Here is a 25,284-nt window from a genome sequence, read left to right as displayed (position 1 = left end):
GATATTTTTGTGTGGCACAAGATACATGTTTCAGACTGGAATAAAACAACATTCACTCCTTGTGTCAGTGTATGAAATAAGGCCCATCAGACCGTCCGAGACGGGCTAGATTTCTGACGGATGGTTTAATTTTACAGCTAGCCAGCCAGATGGTCTGGTAAATTGTTTTTAGATATTCCATACATCCGAGTAATGTCCATACATCTGAGTAAATTCACCATATCTTGGTGTCTGATTTGGTTAAATCCATGTGGGGCTGGTAACATTTTTAAGTTACCAAGCCCTGATGTCTGCCTGGGAGTTTGGCTTATTTCATACACTGATTGTGTAGAGGTGATTTTACAGGCCTCAACATATATCCAGAGTAGCGGAATTGTTACAAACACCATGGTGATAGTGTTGTACTTGTAGTTCGTCATGTAGGTTTCCTTGCATTGTTTCCTTGCAAGTCTAGCAACACCTAGCATTGGTTAAAGGAGAATACAAGTGAATTGCAATAATTTGCTGGGTGAAAGATAAAGTCATCAGAAACATATTCCTAAATTTTCAATTAAAAATTATGTATAATTATGTTTTAATCGCGAAAACAGTTTCTGTAAATCTCAGCTTCGGCCATTATGCATATTTCGCCGGAACCCACATGTCCTTTCCGCTCGTGACGTCAAATGTGCCTGGAGTCCGCCATATTGCCAAAGACCAAACGCTGTTGTTTCTGTCGTTTTTTAAATAGTACGATGCCTGGGGATGCACGGCATCATCGAACATGGGAAAGAACCACCATTTCTTCCGTTTTCCAAGTGAAATGACAGATTTCGGCAGGAGAAATGCGCCGATCATTCCGAGTGGGACGCATATGAAAGAGACATGCACGCATGGGGTATGGAAATCCCCAATCTAGGCTGAAGAAGGAAAAAGTACCCACGAGATTCATTAATTATACTCCACCATTCCCTGTAACAACTTACTGTCAGTGGTATTTTTAACATAAATTAAATCAAGTCGGATTGCCAGTCGAATTGCCCCCGCTACAATATGACCCAGCAAATTTGGTCAAATTGCCCCAGTGGGGTAGTCAAAATGTCCCAATTTATTTAAAATGAATAAATATAGGCCATAAATGCATAGTTTTGTCAACTTTGATATTATGTTATTCATATATAAGTATATACATAGTTATGAGTTTACTGATGAAACATTTATCAGAAATATTACTTCCTAATAACTTTTATATGAAGAACATAATATCATAATAAGTTGACAAAACTATCATTCTCGGCATTTATTCAATCATTGTAAATAAATTTGAACAAATTAGAATGAATGACCAAATTTGCTTGGGCATTTTGTAGCTGGGGCACTTTGACTGGTACACATGAGATATATAGTATCAAAATCAGTAAGAGATTTCACATGAGCTTGACAATGTTTCGCTATAATGTTCTTTTCGGTTTGGAGCCCTAAATGATGCAGTCAACTCGAAACATTGCCGAAAACAACGGCAAATCATGAAGTGCTTGTTGCTTTCATTGTTTTCCATTTTGTCCAATTACGCATGTCGGCATCAGACTTGCTATTTGTCAGTAGTGTGTGCCATGAAAGTTGTTCTGTATTCTCATTGGCTGACAAGATGTCATTCTAAGGCTATGACCGAGTACCATAACTATTTCCATAACCAAACAATGGGGAAACATACGTTGTCCTGACTAGTATTTTATAATTCACCAGTGTTTCGGGGAATAACTTATCTGCGTCGCGAATATTATCTCTGCCCAAACAGGCTGGGATCTTGGATGGAGACATGATACGTTATTAATGAGAACTAGGATCCTAATTTTTTTCAACAAAATAATTCCAGTGTAATTTTTGAAGCAGATAATTTTTATTTTCCCTCGTCTGAAGCATAATTATTTTGTTTTTAAATCCCAGACACCCTACAGTCACCCATTTGACACAAAATGAACTGTAATCACCTTGTTTTTTAAATACTTCATAGTGACTGGTCATATTTATAGGGGTGAGTTCGCTGGCTGGAACTGTATGACATTTTGCTGACAAATAGTAATCTTGTAAAATGATATGGTCTATTTCTAAATTTATTTTGACCTCAAGCGATGCCTCCGTTTCGCTTGATTCTTCTTCTTCATCTTCAGTGGAAGATTGTCTTGCAAGATATAAAATCGGATCGTATTGATACGGTCTAACATCCATTTCAGAAATGACATCAGGAACATCTATTACTGCTTCAGAATACACGGACACTGTTAAGTTGTGATGTAAAATCAAAGAGGAAGCCATCAGCAACAGGCACTTATGACGTCATGTCACGTGATACCCCTCTGCTCATTAACTGTCGGGGTGTTTCCGTAATAGGCGGAAATACGAGTACGTTTTTGTGTTTTTATTGCTATTTTACAAACTTTTTGTTCAATGTGACTTTTAGAATATTCTTTACAATATATCAAAAGTTTTGTTTTTATTCGTATTCTCCTTGAAGTAGGTTTACTGTTCACACGTGGTTATCACTGAAAGTAAACTGAAGACCTGGCTAGCTATTCTTGAAACTTCTTAAGCCCATTCTTAATTTATTAACTCATTGATCAAAGTTAAGATTTCTTAGGGCTACAAACGTTTTGAGAATAAGACCCCCTGGTTGTTACAATGTGTGACCGGGGTGATCATGTGTCACTGTAGCCAATTGTATGGTTTGTTGCTCGTGCTGTCAACCACTGGTTTGTTGAGACAAGACTCAGTGATGAACAGGCTGCCGTGAAGCAGCTGGATATTGTTATCTCAGGTGGAAAAAGTCACTCTGTCTCACCTAATAAATAGAAATTGAACTGTAAACATGAGTATTATTTGTAGCAAGTTTATTTTATTTTCATGAAATCTAGTGTCCCCCTGCAGTGATATTGCTGGAATATTGCTAAAAGCAGCGTAAAACTAAACTCACTCACTCACTCTTTTCATGAAAAAGTTGTATTAAAGGTCACATGCAACCAAAAGATCAAACATAATTAAAACACAATTATCACTTATTCATGACATATAATATACATTGCTGATTATGAAAAAACATATAAACAAAATTATAAGCGTACAATCGCAAATCAAAAGTGCAATATTTTGTACTTGGGTTTACTTCCCTCGAAATGAAGCACCCGGGATACCGAACCCAGTCAGAGCGGGTGGGTGTGCACTCAAGTGTAACGGCTGGTTCATTTGTAGATGCCCTCACGGCTCATTGCGTGTGTATATTAGAGATGTTGGGTTTTGTAAATACATGCTCATTTTTTGTGTATAACATTTTGCAATCAACAGACATCATAACATGTCATGTGTACAAGTATCACACCTGCCTGTCTGTGTAATTACATAAGGTGACAGAGACCGAACTCGGGCCATAAATCAATGCGTTTTGTTTATGATGTATAGCCTGATAGGTGTTAAGTTCAAATTGCATGTGGTCAGTGATCGAAGTTGTGTATTGAATATTGTCATTAGCAGACAGGAATGCAGACACATAGGTGTCAATAAAACAGACATTGAGTTTTGTCTGTGACAACGACATATCTATATCACAGTTAGAAATTGTGTCAACGCTAAATAATGGCATTGCTTTTAAGTATCGAACTGAGAAAGTGACTCAGTAAGAAGAACGTGTGGTGAAATAGACAAATGAAATTATATAAACAGTTAAATCGGTAATCTACTGTCATAACATATAAAAAGCTCGCGCCTGTGAAATATCAACAAAACATTAGAAAAATAGCTCACAGCAAAGCCTTCACCGAGTATTCACCAGACAACCTGCTTACAAGCTAGGCGAACCTATTTCACTGCATTTGCTATGAGCCCAGCCCAGCTGTTGAAACCACTTTTCCCCCAAGAGCTGGGGGAAAATTAGTGAATCATTTGAACTTCGATTTCTCAGCGGTTTTTTTCATCACGTTATTTTTCAACTTTCTAAGTTGAATTTGCATTTTTGGATGATTTGTATTGGTAAGTCTATACCCAAAGGTATCAGAATCTGCAAAGTTGTGTTTTACGTTGCATGTGACCTTTAAAGGAACAATTTTTAAAGGAATGAAAGCCATTTTATAAGTAGTTAATTTCTATTGTCATTATTTGAGAGCCTGTTCTGTTTGTCTTCAAGACTCCTTAAAAAACTAAAAAACAATTGGTTATTGGGATGAAGATGGATACAGTTAATTGATATTTGTAATTTACTGAATTAAAAATTATTGAATAGTCTTAAAATCAATGAAGTTTACCATGTAACAAGCTTGAGGAGGGTTTAAGAGTAGTGATCATGTTGAAGATGAACACTACCCCTTCTGGCCTGTGAATGGTCGTCCAACCCCCATTGAGGCTGTACAGGCCTGTGAATGAACTATGGAAAGCATTGACACAAGTTTAAAGATATGATTGAGAAATATTTGAAGATAAGTTCTAGTGTTGATTGCTGGGGCTGTGTAGGAGCCTTGTGATGATGCTGGAGCGTTATCGTGGTTGTGGTAGCTGATTGAGAGATGTACTTACAGATAAGGGGCAGATAACTCCGAATGGAGTCATGTAGATGATGTTGGGAGCCCCTTGACATCACAGATGACATACAGATTCATTCAATGCTCTTGGGTCACTGTGACCTCACAACATTGTTTGAGCTGAGTAAAGAAACTTGTGATTCTGTTTCTTTTTAAAAATATTATTTTATACCTTTCCTTTTTTAAATGGCATTAATTTAAATTCTAATGGTAAGTCAACTGTTTATATGTTTGTTTATTGTGTCATTTGTATAAAAGATACTCATATATTTTTTCAGCAGCAAAACACTCTTCAAACATACTTTTTTGTATGTGGGTAAATTCTGCTTAATAGAAAGCCCTGATCATGTTGACGAGGACATGTAGTAGTTCAGTAGTTGAACCATTTGCCTGTCATGCATGGAACTGGTTTGATTCCCTTCATGGGAACAATGTGCAAAACTCTTTCCCCCCAACCTTGGGTTAAATGCTGCTAATACTGGCTTAGAACTCGACTCCCTTAACCGCACTAACAGTTACACTTGTCCTTTCAAGGTTCATTGTAGCCAAGAAGTATATGGTGGAGCAATCACTATGTGGAATTGCCTACCATAGGCATGCCAGAGACATGTGATCATGGTCTGTAGTCCCAGATTTGCCCCGATCATGTTTATAGTTTTTTAGCACGGTGCCCATGCTCATGTTTTACCAGATATTTGACCTGCTTCACTTTCCTTTCATGATGAACTCAGTGTTGACACAACTCACTAACTCTTGATCTCTCTCTCCCCCCCCCCACCCCATGTTTGGACTACAGCTCATATTGGAGTGAAACCCAACTCACTCACTCACACTCCCTTGTCTCCACATGGTAACCCTGTTTCAACAATGTGAACCATGTAAAACAGTGATTTGCCAGGGAGTTCCCTAAGCTGTGAATGTGTGAAGGATGTCATTGATACAGATAATCTGAGACTAAGCGTACATGTATTCAATGGAGGAACACGCAGGAACCAGCACTGGCATGGATATACACTTCTCTGTCATTGACAACTTACACAATGGTGGGGCTACATCAGGTCATTCAGGGTCACATGACCTTCACCTTCATGTATAGGGATGACCTTGACATTGAGTTTGTAGCCTATATCAGTGATTACAAGCATACCACGTCTTGCTGTGATGTGTGCATGTTTGTACTCGACAGGGCAAGGCAGATATGGGGAATGACACGCATCAGCAGTGAATTCTGTTCAAGTGGTATACGCAACCTGTATTGCTGGGTATCGTGTCAGCATGGCTTCTTAGAAATGCATTGCACTGGTAATATTTTCGAAGGTTTGGACACACGGTTTATAGATGTCAACTTTGATTTGCTAAGCAGAACAAGTGACAGTCCTTACCTAAATTCAGGATTTTGAAGACCTGGCATCGCTGACTGGTACTGTCAAATGATGAAATAAAAGCAACAGATCCTCACATTATTACATTGTACAGGTTTCTGGTTAGAAGAGGTCTGAAGCAGCCCATGCTGGTTTCCCTGTGGGGATTCTGGGTTATAAATGTCACCCATAACAAATGCTTGTCTCACCCATGGGATTCTGGCTTAGGTGGACAGTGATAGCACTTTCTCAGTAAAGGCTAAATCACAGATTCTAGCACTTTTCATGGTTGACTACCATTTGTGATTTGAACTCACGCACTCAGATTGAGAAAAGTCATGATCTAACCCACTCAACCACTCAGGCTTCCTTAAAAAATTGAAAGTGTAATCTTGGTTGTAACACGTTAATTGTGACCACTTTCTATTGAGCCTTGTGTGTCTCATTCTTTCGGCCATGGGAGCAGTACCAATTTACATGTCAGAGGGGTAGAGACTGTGGTCTAGACTACCAGTTGTCAGACTTTCATTTTCTAGAAACTACAAGAATCTGACTTGAATCTTCTTTACTGAGTATAATCTGAAAGATAACAGACCAGTGAAAATCGGGGTTAGAATTGATCTTCAGTAACCCATGCTTGTCGTAAGAGGCGACTAACAGGATCGGGTGGTCAGGCTTGCTGACTTGGTTGACACATGTCATCGGTTCTGAATTGTGCAGATCGATGCTCATGCTGTTGATCACTGGATTGTCTGGTCCAGACTCATTTATTTACAGACCGCCACCATATAGCTGGAATATTGTTGAGTGTGGTGTAGAACTAAACTCACTCACTCATCCACTGAAATATAATGTTTACATTAAAGCATTTCATAAAAGACATTGTTGTTAATGATTTGGTTAATTGTGTACCATCAGCATAACACTGTTCATGATATCAATCTCTGGATTGGCCTTTTTAGACACTTTTTTGAACAGTATCATTTTGCTAGAATGTTGTAGAATGCAGAAATAAACAGCACAAAACAAATAAATGTTTTAATCTGGAAGTACGGATAACTTGACATATTTGATGGTCTCCTTGTCTGTACTTGAATCCCACAACGTTAATATCCATGCTCACTCTTTCTCTCTTATCTTTCTTCCCCTCCACATGAGGCCCTTACACTGTGATGTATATTCAACCCGTTTGTTCAACTGTATACACATCATTGTATAACCCTGTTCACTGTGTTGAACAAGCTTTACAGATCCTATTACCCTGTCAGCTTGACACAGAACTGCCACAAGATGAGGACATATTCTTGCTATTGCTTGCCAGTGCTTGCCAGTGCTGCAGCTACCATGGAGCGTGCCAGTGTTGTAGGACTGTGACAGGAGATACAGAGGATGGGTATACACTGTCAGCCTGTTCAAGCTTGTGGGTGGGCTGTTATACCTTCTACACATGACCCCCACCGTCTTGGGTTAACCCAAGAAAGTCTAACAAGAGGGGTTTAATAGGCACACACTCACACCATCTGTCTATCATGGGGGTAGTGGCAAACTTGAAGATAAATTACTAACGTTGCCAATTTCCTCATATTGTTTCTCAGCCCAATACTCTTTGAAAGATGCTGTGAATTTGAGTGACAGATAATATTTTGCTACGCTGGCGATAGTATCGACAACGCCGCCGCTGAATAGCATTTCTGGGGAGTTTTGGGAAAGGTGACATGGTAGTAATCTTGTATTTAGCACAGCATTGATGGGGGGACCCACTTGCGTTGTAATAGGCTTTCAAGCACCCACACTGTCTTTCAATGAAGCGATATGTTTGTAAGCAGAAAAGTTGCCCTCGTTCCACCATTATTGTTTAGTTGGGTGGAAAGTATTATTTGTTCCCTCAATTGAAGCCTGATTTTGTGTATTTTTTCCTCGTACCCGTCAATCTAAGCTGTCAAAATGGTGGCCCCTCCAGTTTGAAGTGTCTCCTCTATCGTCCGGCCTTCAGCAGTGAGCGGTCTTTAATTGTTGCTGTTCGCGCATCGCAGCCACTGATCTGTTATTACTTGCAAAAAGCTGAATGCACGGGCGAAGAAAGTTCTCCTAATTGGCCTCTTAGACATGGCGGTATTGTCTCACTTGTAAAGATTCTTCAGGCTGCTGTGATTGGGGGAGCCCCTCAAAGCTTGCCTCGGCCCCAGTGCTTCTCTGACCCAGGTGCTGCAAGCTCTGCCTCCCCAATTTACGCAAATCTCTCGAAAAGAAACAAGAAACTTTCACAATGAGTGGCAAGATGCGTTGATGTAGGTTCCTTTTCACATAACGTTCAATAACCTTTTTCATATCCACTGACAAGGGATCTACGAATTAATTCAATTATGCTAGCCATTCCATCTACAAAACGACCGCCCCTGAGTGAATGCTTTGTGCCGGTGCATCATGATGAGACTGAAAGGTTCTCCGTGGGGCTGGGTGTATGCTCCTGTGTAGGGACGGCACTGGGTGTTGACATAGGTCAACACTGCCGGTGTAGATACACTATATTTTATTGGTTGGGACATAACACATCTCATGTTGGGTATTTTGGCTGTACCGAGGGCTCTGTTCATCTTGTTTACTGAGACAACACCATATACAGGCTGTCTCCCTACTAACTGCTTAACAGTGAGAACCTAACGTTTTGCAACCTGCCGCTGTAGCAAGCTGAGTGTTTGAGCAAATAGGATCTTCCCTCACTTACAATTAGATACATTTCTCAGCTTCTGCTTATTCTGATGAATGAAAAAATATATCTGGAAAATTGTCGTTAGGGGCTATAAATACACTTTCATATGTAGGCTGCTTTTGGCATGCTTGTGACTTTGCCAATGGTGTCAGGGTGTCTCTGTTTAACTCTGTGATGTGAGTTTGTAAAGTTAACACTTGTATCATTGCTCAGCGAATGCTATGTAATCTGATTGTTTCTTGTATGCTCAGCTGTGTTGTGGGTTAAGTTGTACTTTGATCTAGACTATATGCATGGGTGGTGGGGTAGCCTTGTGGTTAAAGTGCTGGTGTATCACACTGACCATCCAGGTTCGATTCCCTGCACAATATGTGAAGCCTGAACTTGGTTCACCCTGCTTAGGTATGACTGAAATATTGCTCAAACTTATTATAAGGTTGCATAATCCCTGAATAACTCTACTCATCAAAAGTATTTTGGTTATAGTCAACGCAGAATATCTGAAAGAAATATCTAGTATTTGCACTCTCACAAGCACACGGTTGGTTTTGAACACTGTTGTAGATTAGTATATTTTTATCTTGACTATATATGTTGAAATTAAATCAATTCATAATGTTTATTAAGTGAAGAAAATGACTGATTGTATAAATGGGCCAACACTGAAAATGATGTCCAAATCACATTATGAAATGGCATACATTGAACTTGTCCTATACTTACATAAATGTCATGACGTCCGCTTCCTGTTTTTGAAGTTAAATTTGTCTGAACAGTGATATAAGTTGCAAGTGCTGTGTGACATCGCACGGCAATTAGACGACGGCCGTGCAGGTGTCCATTACCAAACTAACTAATGAACTTTTTGCTGAGAGTTTTGTTCGTTTGACAAAAGAGGTAGAGAGAGAAAAGACAGCTAATGGTGCCATGCTCGTCAGAATAGATAAGAGCGTCTTTGACAGGTTCCCGGTCAAATCTTAAACCCCTTCACGGCTTAATTAGCACTTGTACAATCTAAGTGAGAGAGTGGCCTGTCACTCGGAGTGAGAATATCTCTATTAAAGGGAGGCTGAGAGGGGTGTCCAGTTGCTACCTACGAGAGGACAGCCGTATTGAGGACTCTCCAAACCAGTGGTATTGTTTCTGAGGAGGTGCGCCAAAAGGTGTACCGACACACAACTGCGATCTGGGAGGTAAATGAGAATTTCGTGACAGAGTTGTCAGCGTCCAGATGATACGCCGAGGAAATTGGACCAACCCTAATTGTCATTTTCTTGATTAACTGAAAAGTTTCATTTCTTCGTTTCCTTGCAAACCTGTCAAGACTACTCACATATACAATAGTCTGATCAGGTAGTCCGTCAGCTTATCACTGGAAGTAGCTCTTGAGAATTTCACAAAAAATCTGGGGAGTTAAGAAGTCTATATGTTCTTACAGTCAAGCATCTGATGTTGCTCAAGTCCCGCGTACTCAGTAATGTCAATGTCATAGCCAGGTAAGTTTTTTGCTCTTTTGGACAATAAGTTTCGACCAAACAAAATTGTTATTAAAACTAATAATAGAACTTAGAATCTATTAATGTAAAACATGATGCACAGAGTGCCATCTCATTGTCAAGTGTTAACAGGAGCTTTGACTCCACCCACCGAACGACCCCACCCCAACACCATCCCACCACCGCGAATGATAGCTGACTGGTGCACTTGATGTCATGCCAGCACTGTATTGACTGAGTGAGATATTGACTGAGTGCAGTTTTGACTGTTTCATATTGTTGTTGACTTAGTTCTTGACAAATGTATCAACAAATTATTCCTCCAGCTATGTGCATCTGCATAGGTACATACTGTTCTTGCCACCTCAAGATGTCAGGAACTGACCATGCTGGCAATCTGTCATGTATCTGACGACCTCAAGAGCATCTTCCTGCAGGTTTATGTCAAGACGTTCTGGTCTATTTCTAAAGGATGTCATCTTGATATGTTGACTTGATTAAGTGTTGTCCAGGTTTCACTGTATCCTACACAAGCTTGACATCATGTCCTGGTGTCACTGTATCCTACACAAGCTTGACATCATGTCCTGGTGTCACTGTATCCTACACAAGCTTGACATCATGTCCAGGTTTCACTGTATCCTACACAAGCTTGACATCATGTCCTGGTGTCACGGTATCCTACACAAGCTTGACATCATGTCCTGGTGTCACGGTATCCTACACAAGCTTGACATCATGTCCTGGTGTCACGGTATCCTACACAAGCTTGACATCATGTCCTGGTGTCACGGTATCCTACACAAGCTTGACATCATGTCCTGGTGTCACGGTATCCTACACAAGCTTGACATCATGTCCTGGTGTCACGGTATCCTACACAAGCTTGACATCATGTCCAGGTTTCACGGTATCCTACACAAGCTTGACATCATGTCCTGGTGTCACTGTATCCGACACAAGCTTGACATCATGTCCTGGTGTCACGGTATCCTACACAAGCTTGACATCATGTCCTGGTGTCACTGTATCCTACACAAGCTTGACATCATGTCCTGGTGTCACGGTATCCTACACAAGCTTGACATCATGTCCTGGTGTCACGGTATCCTACACAAGCTTGACATCATGTCCTGGTGTCACGGTATCCTACACAAGCTTGACATCATGTCCTGGTGTCACGGTATCCTACACAAGCTTGACATCATGTCCTGGTGTCACGGTATCCTACACAAGCTTGACATCATGTCCAGGTTTCACTGTATCCTACACAAGCTTGACATCATGTCCTGGTGTCACTGTATCCTACACAGCTTGACATCATGTCCTGGTGTCACTGTATCCTACACAAGCTTGACATCATGTCCAGGTTTCACGGTATCCTACACAAGCTTGACATCATGTCCTGGTGTCACTGTATCCTACACAAGCTTGACATCATGTCCTGGTGTCACTGTATCCTACACAAGCTTGACATCATGTCCTGGTGTCACTGTATCCTACACAAGCTTGACATCATGTCCTGGTGTCACTGTATCCTACACAAGCTTGACATCATGTCCTGGTGTCACGCAATCCTACACAAGCTTGACATCATGTCCTGGTGTCACGGTATCCTACACAAGCTTGACATCATGTCCTGGTGTCACTGTATCCTACACAAGCTTGACATCATGTCCTGGTGTCACTGTATCCTACACAAGCTTGACATCATGTCCAGGTTTCACGGTATCCTACACAAGCTTGACATCATGTCCTGGTGTCACTGTATCCTACACAAGCTTGACATCATGTCCAGGTTTCACTGTATCCTACACAAGCTTTACATCCTGTCCTGGTGTCACGGTATCCTACACAAGCTTGACATCATGTCCTGGTGTCACTGTATCCTACACAAGCTTGACATCATGTCCAGGTTTCACTGTATCCTACACAAGCTTGACATCATGTCCTGGTGTCACGGTATCCTACACAAGCTTGACATCATGTCCAGGTTTCACGGTATCCTACACAAGCTTGACATCATGTCCTGGTGTCACTGTATCCTACACAAGCTTGACATCATGTCCTGGTGTCACCTGGGACAGGATTTGTTTTGACTGGTGTCTAGGGATGTCATCGCATATCATGATGTCAGCATATCAATAGGTTTTTCATGTTGATACTGTATCGATATACAGATTTAGGGACATTACTACTAAATCAATGATTAACTACCATTCAGGAAACATTCAGAGTTGGTGGCTGAATGCAGGGTAAAATATCGTTTCATGTCTCGATCTTGATTTCTCTGTAGGAACGTAATGCCATGGTTAGTTATGTGTGTGCCTGCATAAGATGGTGATGATTTTCTATTGTGTTTATATTTATACAATGTATCAGGGACGGAAATAACTTTAAAATTGCTAGTGTACTCCGGTACAGTGGCACATGTAAAATCACTTGCCCTGATAATTTTTCCACTATACCGGCCGTTTTCTTGTTCATTTTTTAAATAAACAACATAATTAATATTGGAAAGTCAACTGGACACCGGTACAGTGTGATATACAAATTTGCTTGCCCGACAGAAAAAACCACTGGACTCGGGCTTCGGGCAATGGGTTATTTCCACCCCTGACAAATATTCAAGTTTTCATAACAGAATAATTCTGTTTTTAGGAATGAATGTTAGTTCAAAATTAATGCTGTGTTCAACTGTGAGACACATTGACTTGAGGGTTATACATGATTTATTCATTCAGAATTATACAAATTCTTGGGATTAGAGGCAAGACAGTGATCTAACAGTGAGTGAAATTTTTCCCCAGTTAGACAATATTTACGCCACACTCAATTTGTGAATAACTTGTATTCCCTGAATTATCTCTCTCAAAAACACTGACAGAATGGAAATGACCCATCTGTTGCTTTATTAAAAAAAGACGAAATCTGATTAGTTATTTCCTATTAATCATTTTGTTGAAGTACCAAAGACATTAAACTTTAAGAAGGCCCGACAGAATTATTCTATGATATAGTTGCGTATGACCAACAATTCCCAACGTGACCAGTTTCTTTATGCGTGACTAAAGCTGCAGAGCCTTTGTTTCAATATCCTGTCAGGGGTTCGTATTAACTAGGAACACCCGGTAATATATCCCAGAGAAAACTGTTCACGATTGATTGGGTATTGCGTTGACAGTATCGACCTGAGCATCCAAATCCCCTCTTCGTCTGTTTCGATGACCCTCCATGCCTATCCACACCAGGCTGGATGAGCACTCAAGGCAGCTATGCAATATGGGAAGCTCACGTGTGTAGCGTTACCTATCTGTGTGTGTGAGCGTGTGTGTGTGTGTTCTACGACAGGTGCAATAGCTACACCTCACTCTCAGCTGATCCATTGTTGCAGCTAGTGTTGTCTCAGCTCGATGCTGTATCAGCTTACCAAAGCAGGGGAGGATCATAGTTGGGTCAAACGGGCTCATTTGTTTTGCATTTCTGTAAATGAAACAAATACAAAACAATGAGTGATGATGAAGTATTAAATAAGAATTTGAAAATGTTGATTTTGTTGTAGTTGGTTATTTTTGTGAGTGCTTCAGTTGCTGTTTTTCATAAAAATACATTTTGTTTATTTTGGACAAACTATTTATGTGAAAGTGATGATCATCATTTATGATGTTGTTTACATCAAGTTGACTTAACACGGAAACATTTTTAAATATATACTGAAAATAGGTAGAGTTATTTGAAACTGAGTACTTCATTATTTAATAACACAGATATTTGTTTGTTTTTTGTGCTACAAATTGTCCTTTGTAATTGATTAAACAATGGTACAGCATATTGTCATGAACCAAATATTTATAAATGAGGAATCATTTCCACAAGGGCTCCCACTTATGTGAAATGTGTTTCAAACTAAAATTTTATAAAAGTTGTCAGGTAATTTTTTTCTGATGTCCCCAAGTGACCATTCCTAATTATTTCAGTGGGGCATGGTCAGATGGCCCATCACTGTTGGTGTTGACGTTGCTAATGGCCGATAATATTTCTCCCATGTTTACTCAGGGCTCTTGCTATGGCTAATTTGGCATTTGAGGGCCCAATATACCACTCCATTCAATGCGTACGACAACAGAAGAAAGACTGCGAGTCATTTGTTATACTTAGCTTGCTTCGGGAAGATGGAGGTGGGACCACATCAGACTTAACATACTCTCCATCTCGGTGATATCAATTAGGGCAAGTCAGCTTACGCTGACCTGGGGCTTCAAGACAAATCTGAAACTGCAGTTGACAGATGAGGATATAGATTTTGACATCTACTTAAGGGTGGTTATTAAGTCTGCTTGTGACAATTAGCTGAGGGTTTTTCGCTGGTGTTTGGCCGGGATTTCAAGTGCTGTCATTCGTCACTTGTCGCCGTGGACTCTGTTAGCATCTGGGCCTTTCCTACCAGGGCTAATCCCTTCAAGAGAGCAGAGTGATAGTTGCTAAAACTGTCGTAATTATTCATGCAGGAGCCCTTGAGGCGTACACAAGGCTCCCTATGCTGACAAGTACGGAGCCGAGAGCTCCGCCAACTTCAAGTGTGGACTAACCCTACATGTTATCCATGCCGATTTTAGTGGACGATTGCTCTCGTAACATTCCAAATCAAAATCCGCCCTGGACAGAAATATTACCAACAGATGACTTATTTGCACCTTATGCATAAATTGTCTACGGCAACAAACGGCCACAAGCCTATAGTCTGAGTGGGTAGAGTGGTTCAAGTCTGTGGCAAGGACTGAGAAGAGAGTCTCGAAACCCCTTTCTCACCATTTTGACAAACAAGATGTCTGTATTGTGCTGTTACTCTCCACAGGAAGGGATGCTTAAATTCTCCACAAGAGTTCTCCAGACAAACTAGTGAGGGCTCGTTGGCTCTGCTAGTCAATTTGTTGGCAAATAAAAGAAATAAACCTTGAAATAAGAGAGATATCAATTTATGAAGTGGTTAGCTTGGCTGTTGAATCTATTGGTAGAAGAAGCTGGAAAAACTCAATATGCACATTATTGATGAATTCAACTTCAAAGATGCTTGTGCATGAAGAGCACCAAGATGAAAGCTGCAGGTTTAATAAAGAACCTCAGACGAAAAGAATAAATATGGACATATTATTCTTGTTTGAAAATAAGGAAAAATGTGTTTCTTTTCAAAGAATTTTGAGATTCTGGTTAAGCATTTATAGAGAGTTGTCTTTGTATGGCTTTGGGGTGATTTGACTTCTAGCCACTTTTAACACTCTGCTTACATCTACCGGCTAAAGCTGTCAATTGGTTATGATGAGTTGTTTAGTTGACTTGCTGAAATGAGTACTGCCAAAGACAGACAAGAAATTGTCATATATCTGTATGAGATGAAAGGATAAGATTTGGTATGGATGTGTTTTTACTTTGGTTTGAAGTAAACAAAGTTTGGTCCGAAGTGAGAGGTTACTTTACCCTGCAGCTTCCACCTGGCTGATGTGTGCATTGCCGGGGGTCAGGTATTGATACGATTCCTTATATATATTTTGTTTGATAATTTCTGGTTATTTGGGGAAATTAGGAACAATTTTACTTGGATGGCTGTTAAATACGGCCAGATGGGTGATGTGAGACACAAACACAAAGAATGGTACCCTTAACTTTGAGATGGTGCTAATACATGTACTTCAGTTAGTCCTGTTTGAATTCCTGGAGTGGGTGATTAGGTTTCACTGCTTTTATCACTATTGTGATTATAACATTATATGTTGGCTTCATATGGCAGTTCATAGTGACGGAGGTTGACCAGAGCCAAGATGAGAATTGAACTACTAATGGCAGATTGCAGCATCTTGGACTTCTTGACCTCCCTTTATTCTCAGTACATGACCAGCATAAAAAACACTATGTACTTGTTTCACTGGGTAATTGTGTTGTGATTGAAACAAAAGGAAAGAGGCTTATGAATTTTTTTTGGCCACAATAAATTCATTTTTTGATATTCATCCAAAATATTTCGATACTGACACATGAGGCATTTTATTATGTATTTCAATAAATCCTTAAAACAGAGTGCTCAAATTGTCATTTTTTTTAACCTGTACACATTACAATAGTGAGAGAAAACATTTGATGTATGTTCCTGAGACGATACAGAGAACTTACTTGATGATGTTGCAGATTACATTGTAATGTTTTGCCCCTCTTATCCCCCCCAACAAAGGCCAATCACCAAGCAGCTTACTTCAAGCACCCCACATGCTCCAGTAATTACCACCAAATTTCATTGGAATGTTCATTTTAATTGCGACCATGATGAAAAGTGTGAAGAATTGCCCTGATTTGAATGAAATCACCCGAAATTTGCTGTCGTTTTTGTTGGGGAATGAATTGGAAGGCCACGCAATGAATGTCAATCGCTCGGACACCCTTGTGAGTCCTTGTCAAGCTCTCAATTCGAACACCAAGCACAGGTATTAGGCACATTGGCAAAATTTCGTTCGTGTAATTGTAATCCAATTTGTTGACAAGTGCCAAAGCGGCCAGTTGCTAGCATTGGTTTAGTCGGCTCTTCACCGTACCCACCAGTCAATTACGATTGATGGAGTCCACCAAAATTATATGTTTCCTTCGCCCAATTAGATCAGCCCCTATTTGCAATCGTTGGCTTGTCAGTAACTTTTCTGAATCTGGCTTCGGACAATTTTGGTCATTGGGGAATAGGTTCATTTGATTCTTGCTCGATTGCTGAAGCTGCAGATTGAGCTTCTTGACAGTGTCCTTGAGCATGTTTGAAATTCAGCTATTGAAGCATGGCCGTTTTAAACATGAACATATAAAGTGTTGGCAGCCTGTGTTGCTCTCCCCATTACTGATTGGTAAACTCCTTCCTGAGTTCTTTTGCATTCCAGAATTACAGCATATGTACTTAAGTTGTTGGGGATTTTTAACATTCATAGGTTCCAAGCAGAAGGGTGAAATTCATTGATGATGTGTTGTATACAGAGAAATAGGTATTCTAGATTGTTGGTATGATCAGAATGACAAACTCCATTTATCCTCTTTGGCAAACTGCAAAAAAACATTTTTGTGTGCAGGTATAATTTTCAAATATAATTACTTTATGTTAATGTTCTTAATCGAAAGTATCAATACAGAGTAATTCTTTCTTATAAGAGAGATTACCACTCTATATTCATTTAGGAAATAAATAAAATATTATTATTTCAGAATTATTCACAATTCTAAAAGTAATTTTCTTTATTTTATTCATTCAAGTCAGTCTAACATGAATTGTAAAAAAGGAGTTGCTATGAGAAACTTTTAAAGAAAAACTAAAATGGTTAAGTTTGTTTGGACTTTGTCGTGCATGTTTTTCTCATGACACGTCCCAGGGGGCATTCATGTGAACATCGTGTCAGCTTGTGTTATTGTGATATAATATTGACTCTTGCACAGACAAAACTGATGGTAATTGCACGGAAACTCATGTCTAAGGCAATAATCCCTGTGCCATACTTGGTCACGCTTCGTTCACGGTCCACGCTCACCTCAACAACTTGTTCATAATAGCCCCTATACTTCTAATTACATCACAGATTGAATTTAGATGTATTATGGAGACAAGCTCAAACTATCAACTTTAATTGTCCCGACCTTGCTTGGTAGCTGGTGCTCCTTTGTGCACCAACTATTGCTGCCTGATTTTTTGAGGCGATGTACATATTGGTGGGTTAATTCTATTGATATTAACGATTGTAATGACGACCCAAGATTGGTGATGTCAGCTCACAAAGCCCTGTCTAGTGGCCAGGCCTTTGTTGCTGCTGATGACGCATTGCTGCAGACACAAGACACGTCGGACATGGCATGAAATCATTATGCAATCAGAAACTGCATGTGAATAACTTCAAGTATTTCCTTTCTCAAATCCTTTTTTGTAGCCATCTTAAAGACACAAAGAGCCTGCTCTGGGTGTGTTTCCATGTAAGTTTGCAGGTTGAGAACATCTCCCATCCTGAGGCTCTCAGCTTCAGTGGGAAGATGATTGGTGAACATAAGTAGTTTTGTGTAAGATAGGATATCTTTTTAATGCATTTCTTTCATATATACGGAATATACTTTCTAGTTTATATTGATATCTCCTTTGATGGATTTATTTTTAAAATTTTTCTGTCATATGTACAAAATATCCTTTCGAGTTTATATTCATCTCTCATCTGATGGATTTGTTTTTTTAATTTTTCTGTCATATGTACAAAATATCCTTTTGAGTATTTATTGATCTCTTCTTTGATGGATTTGTTTTTTTTATTTTTTTCTCTTATGTACAAAATATCCTTTTGAGTATTTATTGATCTCTCCTTTGATGGATATGTTTTTTTAATTTTTCTGTCATATGTACAAAATATCCTTTCTAGTTTATATTCATCTCTCATCTGATGGATTTGTTTTTTTAATTTTTCTGTCATATGTACAAAATATCCTTTCTAGTTTATATTCATCTGTCATCTGATGGATTTATTTTTATAATTTTCTATCATATGTACAGAATACCCTTTATAGTATACATTGATCTCTCATCTGATGGATTTGTTTTGTAAGTTTTGGGACATGTGTAGTATCTCAATGGGTAGACAGGTAGATTGGAAGTAACGGAATACATGATCAGCCTCAGGCATTGGTTGTAGGATATTTTCCAGTATATCTGATTTTGGTCTGTCTGTAGACAGTAAATATGTATTTTGGTGTTCATGAGGACCTTCCCAGTTGTTAATAGTTTACATGTGATTTTTTGACTTGATAATTAAGGGGTTTGCAACAACATAAGTTTCCACCGTGTGGACTGTTCATTATTGTCTGAGTGTGAGAAACAGCATCTTCATCAGCATTCTTACACAAATAATGACTCCAACTGAATAGGTTTACACGGTAATTATGGTCCCGGGTTTTTTAACTCACAGCCACAAAAAGGTAGAAAAATTATATTTAGAGAATATAGAGTGCACTGAATTTATGAACTGTTTTGTTGATAGAAGATGTCAGAAAACACTTGAGGTGAAATGTAAGAAGAAGGGATGGATAGCTGAGGGTAGAGACAGTAACGGAACAAGTTGTCTTGGTGCACGAATAGTATGGACTCCCAACAATAATAGCCCCAGGCTAGAAAAAAGTGTGAGTTCTCACAGTAATTAGGGTGTGACGACTCGCTGACAAAGACTTTAAAGAGACTAGATGTTTACCACTAAGCTGCGTCTCTTTCTGCTGTCAACCGATTACACTTGATATTAATTTGCCTCTAATTTAGTCAGATAATAGTGTTCAATACTGGCCTTTTGCACAGCCGTGGTTTGAAGGGCTTTAATGCTGTGTATCGAACTGAGGTTCACCACTGCTCTTGCACCCGTAAATGGTTGTTTTCATTTGGAAATGTAAAGATGTTCGACTGAGGTGTGGTTGAAAGGCACGCTTTTACCTGTCGAGTCCTACATGCAATTAATCAATATGAGTTCCTGAAGGGTATGCAAGCTTTGTCTTCGGACCTCAAAGATATAGCACTTGATCCGTCTCCGACGAGCTTCACCACACTTGCCTCACTGTTTTGCATTTTCTACATGTGTCTCCTTCATTTTCTTCTTTCGTGTGACATGTTTTTACATGCAATAATTCCGATGTTTAAGCGGTACTCTGGCAGTCTGAAGATCCTTCCAGGCTGTGGTAAGGTACTCCCAAGGGCCTACAAGTGGCTGATCGTTGTGCTTGTCCTGCAATCATGGAACTTGGCGTACCACTTTGCCGACAGTGTAATGGACACAATAATTGACACATACAACTATATTCAAAACTTATCTGTTATGAATATATCTGATTGTTTGATTTGTCGCCTCTTCTTAAAGATTTTCACAGCCAGTGAGGCATTGATTGTATCTACAGCCTACAGGTATTGAAACATGGCACGGCTTTGTGTTGTGGTTTTACAAACTCTCTGACACTCAGTATGCTAAGATAGCACCGATGAAGGTAATTTGTTTCAGGGCATCCTTGTTGCCATCAACAAATGTGGGCTGAAGAAGTTCACTTAACAGAGATAATATTTTGAGAGGACGTGACAAGTATTGTGTTGATAGTGGATACACAAGGCGTAGAGACGTTGTAGGGAGTGGTTGTAGGGCATTTGAGTATGAAGTTAAACGTTGTTAGTCATCTCTTCACATGTTAAGATTTAATCTTTCGTGGAGATTGAAAATAATTGAACATTAGATGTGCTTTAGATTTGGTTACTGAAAGAAGAGTATTGTTAGTACTACCTCAAGTATTGTTGGTTGTGGTTTGTTGGCATGCATTGGAATTGGTGAATGTTCTGAGGGTTTAAGAAGGTTTCTTGGTGGTTCATGTATGAACATTGGTCTAGAAAATAGGAATTATTGGGTCCAGGAAGTATGAACATAGGTCCAGGGAATATGGACACTGGTCTAGGGAATATGAACACTCGTCTAGGAAATAAAATCTTAGGTTCATCGAATATGGTAGGTCCAGGGAATATGAACACTCATCTAGGAAATAAAATCTTAGGTCCAGATAATATGAACATAGGTCCAGGGAATATGAACACTGGTCTGGGGAATATGAACATTGGTCTAGGAAATAAAATCTTAGGTCCAGATAATATGAACATAGGTCCAGGGAATATGAACACTGGTCTGGGGAATATGAACATTGGTCTAGGAAATAAAATCTTAGGTCCAGATAATATGAACACTGGTCTAGGAAATACAACCTTAGGTTCAGGGAATATGATAGGTCCAGTTTATGTGATCAAATAGTAAAACAAATAATTGCATGCTTCTAAGCCAAATGCAGTCAGTTACTGTCAGTACTGATGACTCCGACCACAAACACAAAGAAATGGCAATTCACCACTTAACTTCACAAGCTGTTAGACCTACTGAGATCAGAACAACACATCAGCATCAATCCTCCAGAAACAAATACTGTATGCTCTTTGATTCACTCGCCACAGTGGACACGAGGCCTAATCCCTTCTATCCATGCTGTGCCCTCTTGCCTGTCCTCGCAAGGTGGATGTCATCTCTCCAGAAGGTGATGTAACCATGTCAAGATGTAAAGCCACTTGGTCAAGCACCCTTCTACTTACCTACCTACCTGTCTATCCCTGGGAAGTGAGGAGTGAATAGAGACCAGCCTTCTACCAAGGGGTGGCACCTCCTTCAGAGCAGAGCTTCACCCTTACCTAGCACTAATTGCAATTGTACAATAAACAAAGCACCTGCCATGTGCTCTCTTGAGGGTAATTTTGTCACCTGCTTGAATGGAGTGGACTGTAATGTGGATATGGCCATTAGGATGGATTTATTGGGGATATTGTTATTGTAGCATGAAGGAGTTGATTTGTCACCTTGGAATGTCAGGAGGATGTTGTGTGAAGGTTGCAGTGAACATGTTATAACATATGATCGTTGTATCAATCCCTGTGAATCCTGTGAACATCAGTTAGAATTGCTCTCCTGGTTTCACGGCTTGCTTACTCAATCACTGGATTTTCTGATCCAGACTTGATTATTTATAGACAGGCATCATTTGATCAGAATATTTATTACTTACAAACAACACTCAGTGAGAGTGTTATTTTGGCAGTTTGGGAAGGTGTGTCTTTTTTTACGTGTCATTTCAGCCATTTGTGGACTGCAGGTAGATGGAGGTTCAATTAGAGGCTTCCCATGAAGAGCACATGTAGAGTTAACAGCCATGGTCTCCCTTAAGCTACTGTTCTGACAGTCATATGTCAGCGTCATGGAAACAACGTTCACATGTCATCATCATAAAAACAAAATTCATATGTCAGCTTTATTAAAGTACATATAGATTAGGGGAAATTGGAGACATATGTGTTTTGTCACTTTTTACAGATCCAAATCAGAAGATATGTGGAAGAAATTGACCATAGACAATGTTTTTTAGTTTGCTGGCACATCTGATGCAGATCATGTGGATGGGTTGGAGGCTTTCTGGATTGATTCCATCATACAGGAAAGAAATGTTCTCACAAATAATGAATTCCTTTGAAGCTTGCAAGAGGATTGTTTGGGCTTGTAGAGTGTTGGTGTATGTTGGTGGGTTATGTCCTCCAGAAACAGTCCCTGTCGGGTTTGGTACTTGACCTACGGTGTCGTGCCAACTGGTTGACGAGAGTCTGCGAGTTTGGTTTGTATGCCACTATCATCATTCCAGCCATTTCAGGATTCCATGATTCCTCACAATGTACACGTGTACCTGGGTCTGTTTTAAGCCATTGTGCCATCAGTCTGGATGTTTCCTGATGTGTCTGTCTGTTACATGTAATTGTTGTTGTCATGATGTACCAGCAGTTGTGTTGTCTGTGACTTGGCTGAATGCATGTTGTTTTATGGTGGTGGTGCATCGTTACTCATGCTGTCTGGTCTGCCTGCTTATAGATTCAGTTATTTATAGACGGCTGTGATATATCGGGAATACTTCTGGCTGCGGCATTTAACAACTTCTACTTAATCACATGTTAAGTTGTTGGAAGTGCTATAGAAGCTACTCACTGAGAGGGGTGTTGCAGTGTTCATTGGAGCATGTGAGTTAAGTGACTGATGAGATTGTATATGGTTAGAAGGAACAGCACTGGGCAGTGATTAAGTTGATAGAGGAGACTCTAGCTAATCAATAGTATAGGTATAAGCTAGAGCAGTTTGGAATGCCCTATCCACTAGTTTAGTTCCAGTCTACCTGCTTCAAGTGCCAACAGTAGCTTACCACTGACATGTACACCTGTGATTTTTCTCACCTGTAAAACAAGGAGGAGATAATCCCCTCAGCTACTTGGCATCGCTTCAGCAGGTACAAGGACTCTCACTTATGATAATATCCTGCCCATTACCGAGTCCAACAGCCCCTCACCCAGATAAACCTTTATGTTGAGGTATCTTGAACACATGGAGACTCCATGACAGCCTTTCACTCGCCTGCCAGTAAACGGATTTAGGGAGAGCGTTTGTGTTGTGGCTTGGTCCTCCAGGCAGCGTGATGCCAGGCTCACTGTGATGTAAGCTGGAGGCTTGTGGGGATGTTACGTCAGCGTGGTCCGCCTTGTGTCCACCTGTGTATACAGTGCCTGTAATGTCCTGTTAGAGCATACCTAGGTTAGGTATGAAGAATTAAGTAGGCATATTGTGCTGATTGGTATTATGTTCATGCACATGGTTTGGTGAGCACAAGTGACAGGTTGAGGAGGTTGTTATTGTTAGGGTGGTTAGTTGTTTATGTATTAGTGATGTTTGTAAGTTCATCTTTCGAGGCATTCTGTTCATCTGATCTTTTCATGAATAATTGCACATGCAGTGCTGAAGATGGCATGGGTACGTAATCTCTTATTGTCACAGAGCAACACTAACCAAAATGCCCATAAACACAAACATTGTCAAATCTCTACTGTCTTTCAGTGAAGGATGTAACCTGTCCAATGCCAACATTACCAATCACACCACATCCAACTCTCATATACAATACTCATAGCAATTACCTAATCAGAACAAAATTAAATTCCAAACAATACAGTACTGTTACTCACATCCCAGTGGTACTGCTCTAGATAATCATTATCCCAAAACTTCCTCACTAGGTTGTTTTCTCAGTGTGACCAGTGTGCAAAATTGGTTCCACCGAAAGCACTCATAAAATCTCCAACAGTCATGTCATCGCGATCCTTGTTGAGTTTGCTTTTAGTGCCTCTGGTGTAGTGACTGAATCCATAACCTGCATGCCATTGTATACCTGCTACACCTTGCCAGTGGCGTTAAACCCAACTTGATTGTCTCTATGTATTTGTTGCTGCTACACCTTGCCAGTGGCGTTAAACCCAACTTGATTGTCTCTATGTATTTGTTGCTGCTACACCTTGCCAGTGGCGTTAAACCCAACTTCGTTGTCTGTATGTATTTGTTGCTGCTACACCTTGCCGGTGGCGTTAAACCCAACTTCGTTGTCTGTATGTATTTGTTGCTGCTACACCTTGCCAGTGGCGTTAAACCCAACTTCGTTGTCTCTATGTATTTGTTGCTGCTACACCTTGCCAGTGGCGTTAAACCCAACTTGATTGTCTCTATGTATTTGTTGCTGCTACACCTTGCCAGTGGCGTTAAACCCAACTTGATTGTCTGTATGTATTTGTTGCTGCTACACCTTGCCGGTGGCGTTAAACCCAACTTCGTTGTCTGTATGTATTTGTTGCTGCTACACCTTGCCGGTGACGTTAAACCCAACTTGATTGTCTCTATGTATTTGTTGCTGCTACACCTTGCCAGTGGCGTTAAACCCAACTTGATTGTCTCTATGTATTTGTTGCTGCTACACCTTGCCAGTGGCGTTAAACCCAACCGTTGTCTGTATGTATTTGTTGCTGCTACACCTTGCCGGTGGCGTTAAACCCAACTTCGTTGTCTGTATGTATTTGTTGCTGCTACACCTTGCCAGTGGCGTTAAACCCAACTTCGTTGTCTCTATGTATTTGTTGCTGCTACACCTTGCCAGTGGCGTTAAACCCAACTTGATTGTCTCTATGTATTTGTTGCTGCTACACCTTGCCAGTGGCGTTAAACCCAACTTGATTGTCTGTATGTATTTGTTGCTGCTACACCTTGCCGGTGGCGTTAAACCCAACTTCGTTGTCTCTATGTATTTGTTGCTGCTACACCTTGCCAGTGGCGTTAAACCCAACTTGATTGTCTGTATGTATTTGTTGCTGCTACACCTTGCCAGTGGCGTTAAACCCAACTTGATTGTCTCTATGTATTTGTTGCTGCTACACCTTGCCGGTGGCGTTAAACCCAACTTGATTGTCTCTATGTATTTGTTGCTGCTACACCTTGCCAGTGGCGTTAAACCCAACTTGATTGTCTCTATGTATTTGTTGCTGCTACACCTTGCCAGTGGCGTTAAACCCAACTTCGTTGTCTGTATGTATTTGTTGCTGCTACACCTTGCCAGTGGCGTTAAACCCAACTTTGTCTCTCTATGTATTTGTTGCTGCTACACCTTGCCAGTGGCGTTAAACCCAACTTGATTGTCTCTATGTATTTGTTGCTGCTACACCTTGCCAGTGGCGTTAAACCCAACTTGATTGTCTCTATGTA

The 25,284-nt window shown here is 40.1% G+C and overlaps 1 protein-coding gene across 1 annotated transcript in view; it reads left to right on the top strand.

Annotated features, from left to right (window-relative positions):
- LOC124287335 (5'-3' exoribonuclease 2-like) overlaps positions 1–25,284 on the top strand; it is a 71,742-nt gene that overhangs the window by 40,100 nt on the left and 6,358 nt on the right. The window lies entirely within an intron of this gene.

Source organism: Haliotis rubra, unplaced genomic scaffold (genome assembly GCF_003918875.1).
Source record: "Haliotis rubra isolate DU_JTF1 unplaced genomic scaffold, ASM391887v1 Scf40, whole genome shotgun sequence".
In the NCBI taxonomy this organism is placed as follows: Eukaryota; Metazoa; Mollusca; class Gastropoda; order Lepetellida; family Haliotidae; genus Haliotis; species Haliotis rubra.
The sequence above is the reverse complement of the archived record's forward strand: the minus strand, read 5'-3'. Positions and strand labels throughout refer to the sequence as shown.